Genomic DNA, 7,282 nt, shown 5'->3' with positions numbered 1-7,282 from the left:
CTAGTTTTCCTAGCACCATTTATTGAAGAAGGTAACCTTTCCCAAATGTACGTTCTTGGAACCTGCAGCAAAAATCACTTGGCTGTAAATATATGGATTTATTTCTTGGTTCTCGATTCTGTTCCATTGGTCTATGTGTCTGTTTTTATACCAATACCATGCTGCTGGTATTACCATAGCTTTATAGTATAGTTTGAAGTCAGATAGTGTGATGCCTCCAGCTTTGTTCATTTTGCTCAGGATTGCTTTGACTATTCAGCGTCTTTTGTGGTTCCATATTATTTTTCAGATTGTTTTTTCTATTTCTGTGAAAAATGTCATTGGTATTTTGATAGAGATTGCATTGAATGTATAGATTTTTGGTGGCAGTATAGCCATTTTAATAGTATTAATTCTTCCAATCTATGAGCATGGGAAGTATTTCCATTTGTTTGTGTCCTTCAATTTCTTTCATCAGTGTTTTGGAGTTTTTGTTGTAGAGGTCTTTCACCCCCTTGGTTAAATTTATTCCTAGGTATTTTATTTTTTGTAGATATTGTAAATGAGATTGCTTTCTTGATTTCTTTTTCAGCCAATTGTTGATGTATAGAAATGCTACTGATTTTTGCATATTGCAAGTTTACTGAATTCATTTATCATTTCTAGGAATTTTTTGGTAAAATCTTTAGGTTTTTCTATATATAAGATCATGTCATTTGCAAAGAGGGCTGCTTTGATTTCCTCTTTTTCAATTTCGATGTCTTTTATTTCTTTCTCTTGCCTCGTTGCTCTGACTAGGACTTCCAGTACTATGTTAAATAATAGTGGTGTAAGTGGGCATACTTGTCTTGTTCCAGCTTTTAGAGGAAAGGCTTTCAGCTTTTCCCCATTTGGTATGAGGTTAGCTGTGGGTTTCTCATATATGACCATGTTGAGGTATATTCCTTCTATGCCTAATTTGTTGAGAGTTTTTATCATGAAGGGAAATTGAATTTTATCAAATGCTTTTTCTGCATCTCTGTGATGATCTTACGGTTTTTGTTCTTCATTCTACTGATGTGATGTATCACGTTTATTGGTTCATGTATGTTGAACTATCCTTGCATCCCTGTAATAAATACCACTTGATCATGGTGTATTATCTTTTTGATGAGTTATTGGATTCTGTTTGCTAATATTTTGTTGAGGTTTGCATCTGTGTTTATCAGGGATATTGTCCTTTCTTTGTTGTATCCTTTTCTGATTTTGATATAAGGATAATCCTGGTCTTGTACAATGAGTTTAGAAGTATTCTGTCCTCTTCCATTTTTTGGAATAGTTTGAGAAGAATTGGTCTTCTTCTTTAAATATTTGGTAGAATTCAGCAGTATAGCCACCCATTCCTGGGGTTTTCTTTGTTTGGGAGAATTTTTATTACTGATTCAATCTCATTCCCTGTTATTGGTCTGTTTAGGTTTTCTACTTCTTCCTGGCTCAATCTTGGTACATTGTATGCATCCAGGAATTTATCCATTTCCTCTAGGTTTTCCAATTTGTTAGAGTATAGTTATTCTCAGTGGTCTCTAATGATCCTTTGTATTTCTGTGGTATCAGTTGTAATGCCTCCTTTTTCATTTCTGATTTTATTTATTTGGGTCTTCTCTCTTTTTTTCTTGGTCAGTGTGCCTAGCAGTTTATCAATTTTGTTTATCTTTTTAAAAAAATCAACTTTTCATTTTATTGACCCTTTGCATTTTTGTAGTCTCTATTTCTTTTAGTTCTGCTCTGATCTTTACTGTTTCTTTCCTTCTACTAATTTTGGGTTTGGTTTATTCTTGCTTTTCTAGTTTCTTCAGGTGCATTGTTAGGTTGTTTCTAGTCAGCCTTTTTACTCTTTTGATATAGTGCTTATTACTATAAACTTCACTCTTAGCACTGCCTTTGTTGTAGCCCCCAGGTTTGGGTATATTGTGTTTTTAATTAATTTTGTTTCAAGAATTTCTTAAATTTTCTTCTTAATTTCTTCATTAACCTAGTGGTTGTTCAAGAGCATGTTGCTTAATTTCCATGTATTTGCACAGTTTCCAAAGTTACTCTTATTATTGATTTCTAGTTTTATTCCATTGTAGTCTATGAAGATGCTTGATATGATTTCAATTTTTAAAAATTTGTTGAGACTTGTTTTGTGGCCTAATAGATGATCTATCCTGGAGAATATTCCATGTATTGAGGAGAATAATGTGTATTTTGTAGCTGTTGGATGAAATTTTTGTAAATGTCTGTTAGGTCCATTTGGTCGATAAGTGCAGATTAAGTCTGATGTTTCTTTGTTAATTTTCTATCTAGATAACCTGTCCAGTGCTAAAAGCAAGATGTTGAAACCCCCAACTATTATTGGATTGGTGTCTATCTTTGTCTTTAGCTTTTGTATTATTTGTTCTATATATCTGTGTGTTCAGGTATTAGATGCCTATATATTTACAATTGTTATGTCTTCCTCCTGAATTGATCCCTTTATCATTAAATTAATGTAATGACTTTGTCTCTTTTTATATTTTTTGACTGAAAGTCTATTTTTTCTGATATAAGTATAGCCACTCCTGCACGATTTTGATTTCTGTTTGCATGAAATGTTTTTTTTCTCTCCCTTCACATTCAGTCTACATGTATCTTTACAGGTGAAATGAGTTTCTTGTAGGCAGCACAGTTGGGCCGTATTAATATTTTTTTTATTTTTATCCATTCGGCTGGTCTATATCATCTAATAGGAGTACTTAAGCCATTTACATTCAATTTGTTATTGATAGATGAGGACTTACTCCTGCCATTCTGTTAAGTGATTTATGATTGTTTTGTATATGTTTTGTTCCTTTCTTTCTCTTTTATTGTTTATCTTTATTATCTGTAGTGATAAGGTTTGATTCCTTCCTCTTTCTCCTTTGTGTATCTGCTCTATTAGTGGGTTTCATATTCTCATGTGTTTTCATGAAGGTATATATCATCCTTTCACCTCCAGATATAGGACCCCCTTAAACATTTCTTATAGGACTGGTCTAGTGATGATGAATTTCCTTAGTTTTCATTTGTCTGGGAAAGATTTTATTTCTCCTTCATTTTTGAATGATACCTTTGTGCTTTTCTCTTGCTTTTTTTTTTTTTTTTTAGAATTCTCTGTGTTTGACTTTTGACAGTTTTACTATAATGTACATTGGAGAGAACTTTTTTGGGTTTAATCTATTAATATTTGGAGGTATTCAAGCTTCCTGTATCTGGATGTCTATAAGTCTTTAAAGACTTGGTAATTTTTGAGCTATTACTTTATTAAATAGTTTTTCTATGCCTTTGGCCATCTCTTCTCCTTCTGGAACTCCCAAAACTTGAACATTTGGTCACTTTATGACGTCCCATGTGTCACATAGGCTTTTTCATTCATTTTTATTCCTTTTCTTTTTTGTCTGACTGTGTTATTTCAAAAGACTTGTCTTCAAGTTCTGAATTTTTTTCTTCTGCTTGATCTACTCTACTATTAAAACTCTTGATTGTACTTTTTATTTCATTTGTTGCATTCTTCAGTTCCAGGATGTCTGTTTGATTCTTTTTGACATCTATCTCTTTGCTGAATTTCTCAATCAGATAGTGAGTTGTTTTCCTGATTTGTTTGTGTTATTTATCTGTGTTCTCTTGTATCTCACTGAGTTACTTTAATATTATTATTTTGAATTCTTTTTCAGGCATTTCATGGATTTCCCTTTCTTTGGGCTCTATTACTGTAGAGTTATTATATTCCTTTGGATGTGTTATGTTTCCTTGCTTTTTCATGTTTCTTGTGTCCTTTCATTGATATCTGCACAGCTGGTGGAACAATTGCTCCTTCCAATTTTATGGCTTGGCTTTGGTAGGGAAAAGCTTTTTGCTATGGATGTATTTAGAGTGTTGGTTGAGTATGGTACGTTGGCTTTGATTCTGAGTAGACACAGTAGTGTAGTCTCCATATGATCTCTTTAAAAGTAATCAGTGTCAATAGTGTCTGTGAGTTCCTCAGTGGCTTAAGGTGTGGTTGTTAGTGGAAGCTGTGACAAGACTTTGTTGGAGATGGGGATTCCAGGCAGGCCAGTCTTTGGGCACCAATGGTGGCAGTGGCTGGCAGGGCGAGCCCTTACTCAGGCTCCGGGAAAGTATGCATGGATTCTGGCAGTGGAAGGGGGATTAGTTGTAGGGTCCCCAGACCACTGGGTAACATGAACAGGTGCTGGCAGCAAAGGTGAGTGGTGCAGGCCTGTCCTCATGTACCCCAATCATGCATGCAGGTGCTGGCTCTGGTGGGTAGGGTAGGTCAATCCCCAGGTCCTCAAATGATGTGCACAGGCACTGGCAGTGGTAGCAGGTAGGGCAGGCCTGTCTTTGGGCCACAGGGTGGCGCTGCAGGGCTAGTCTCCAGACTCCCTGAAAGTGCATGCAGGTGCACTGCAGCACTGCTCCTGGAGGAGGCATGGCTTCTGTCAGTGACAATAGCCCCAGGCAGATGGCTCTCAGGCTCTCAAGAGTACAGGCTACAGCTCCCTTTGTGTGCTGCACTACCTTTTCTACTGGAGTATAGGACACTGCATGGATTAGAGTGCTGGGGACCCAGCCACACTGCTGGGTCCAACCAGAGTCACAATACTGTAGCCTTCTAGGTGGATGTGGGGGATAACAGCATGCTTCAGGGATGTGAAGATTCAGGAGCTGCTGAGCCCCATAGCAGGATACAGTCTGGTGGGGGCTGGGCTCTCAAAGTAGCATTGTGCTGGAGCTGCTTGGGTCTTGGGGAGTGTGAAGGACCCAGCGTGAGCTCCCTCTCTGGAACAGGGCTGTTTTGTGGACTCCAGGTAGCTCTCTATACTAGGCTCAGGGCCCACAAGGGCTGAGAAGCTCTCCCATAGCTAGGATTGCAGGAGTGATGGGAAAATGGACTGCTGGGGACCTGGATATCTTGCTTACCTTTTCTCTGCAATGGGGAATTCCTCCTGGCTCCAAGCCAATCTTGGCCAGGCCAGCTGCTTTGCTTCCCTCTCCTTCCATGCCTCAAAATTTCCCTTCCCTTCCCTGATTAATTCCAGCGTTCCCTCTTAGAACCTCTATTCATCATGTGGTGATCTACTGGCTGTTTTCGTTCTTCTTTGTGGGGGACATGAGTGTCAGGTACCATCTTAAAGCCTCCAATCCAATTTTTTTAGAGGGCAAAATATTTTAACGTACATTTTACCAGAGAATGTATATGGATAATAATAAATATATGAAAGGATTCTCAACATCATTAATCATTAACTAAAATTATCATTAACTTAAAATTAAAACAATGAATGCTATAGCATACTCAATAGAATGGCTAAAATTATAAAAATTGATCATTCTAAGTGTTGGTGTGAAGGTAGGGCAACTAGAACTCTCATACAGTCATGGTGGAAATTTAAAATGATATAACTTCTTTGGAAAACAGTTTTATAGATTCTTAAAAACCTAAACATATACCTACCATAAGACCTAATCATTCCACTCCTAGGTGTTTGCCCAAGAGAAATGAAAGCATATGTCCATACAAAGACTTGTGCATGAAATCTTTATTTGCAACTTTATTTGTAATATCCTCAAACTGAAAGCTATCCAAATGTCCATCAACAAGTGACTGGATAAACAAACTGTTGAATGTTCTTACAATTAAATACTACTTGGCTATAAAAAAGAATTAACTATTAATAAATGCAATAGCATAGATGAATCTCAAAATAATTATGCTGAGTGAAAGATTACAAACAAGAAAGAGTTAATATATTATGATTCAATTTATACAAAATTCAAGTAAATGTGAATAAATCTATAGCAGCAAAAAGCATTATCAGTGGTTGCCTGGAACAAGTGGTGAGCTGGGAGGGGCAGGAGGGAGTGATTGCAAAGGGGCATGAGGAAACTTTAGTGAATGATGGATATATTCATTATCTTGAATGTAGCAATGATTTCATGGATATAATAGTTTTAAAAATACGTCTACAGATTCTTTGATACACCTCCCTTCAACAGATGTAGCTTACTTCTCCTCCTGTTGAGTACAAGCAGGTATTAGTGACTTACTTCTGATGAATAGAATATGGCAGCAGTGACTGGGTATCATTTCCAGGATTAAGTCCTCAAGAGCATTGCAAGTTACTTTGTGCATTCTCTATTGGATCACTCACTCTGGGGGAATCCAGCTGCCATAGCATGAGAATACTCAAACAGCCCTATGGAAAGGCCCATGTTACAAGGAACCGAGGCCTAATTTGTTACATAGCAACTATATATATTTACACTTATATATTGGATACATGTATATATATAAACTCATCAAATCGTACTCTTTAAATATGTGTAGTTCATTGTATGTCAATTATATTTCAATAAAGTTGTAATAAGAAAAAAAAAGAAACTACCACTTGTTGAGTTTTGGTGTAGTATCAAAGAATATCCAGAATTATCTTCAAAAGTTATAAAATGCTCCTCTTTTTTCCAACTATGTATCTATGAGAGTCCTGATTCTCTTTCATATAATGCAACAAAAACAACATATGGCAACTGATTAAACACAGAAGCAGATTTGAGAATCCAGCTCTCTTTTATTATATCAGACTTTAAAGAGATTTGCGAAAAATATAAAACAATGCCATTTTTCTTACTAATTTTTTCTTTTGAAAAATGCAGAGTTCTTTAAATTTATTTTATCAGTTTGAGAATATCTAAATTCAGTATGAAATTAAAATTACAAATAAGACACCACCCTCATCACCTATCTGGATTATTGGCACATTTATGAATCATCATTCTGAAAGAAAATGTATTATAAATAAGAATCTAGCTGACTTTTATCATCTGTTTTCTAGAGATAGACACAACTAGAGTAAGAATATGAGAATTTCTGGAAAGTATGTTAACCAGAATTGTTTTGGATAAAAACAGAAGAAAGTTCCCATAGAAGAGGTTTAAAAATTTTAAGAAAGGAAAATGATGAATGAAGGGGAAATATGTAAGATAGAGTGGAAGTTTGAAGTATAAAATGATGGTATTAATATATAGCTAAGAAGTGAATTGAAGCCATATCTTAGTCTACTAATGAAACAAGTCAGACTGGAAGTTAACCAACGGGAAACCATTCAAATGTCCATTAACAGGAAGATAAAGAAATTGTGATATATTCATACAGTGGAATGCTATTCAATAATATAAAGGAATGTACTCCTCTTATACACAACATTGGGTGAATCTCAACTATGTTATGGTGAGCCAAAAAAGCCAGAGACAAAAGAATATATAC

The sequence above is a fragment of the Eulemur rufifrons genome, chromosome 30 (genome assembly GCF_041146395.1).
Source record: "Eulemur rufifrons isolate Redbay chromosome 30, OSU_ERuf_1, whole genome shotgun sequence".
NCBI lineage: Eukaryota > Metazoa > Chordata > Mammalia > Primates > Lemuridae > Eulemur > Eulemur rufifrons.
Note: the sequence above shows the minus strand (reverse complement) of the source record.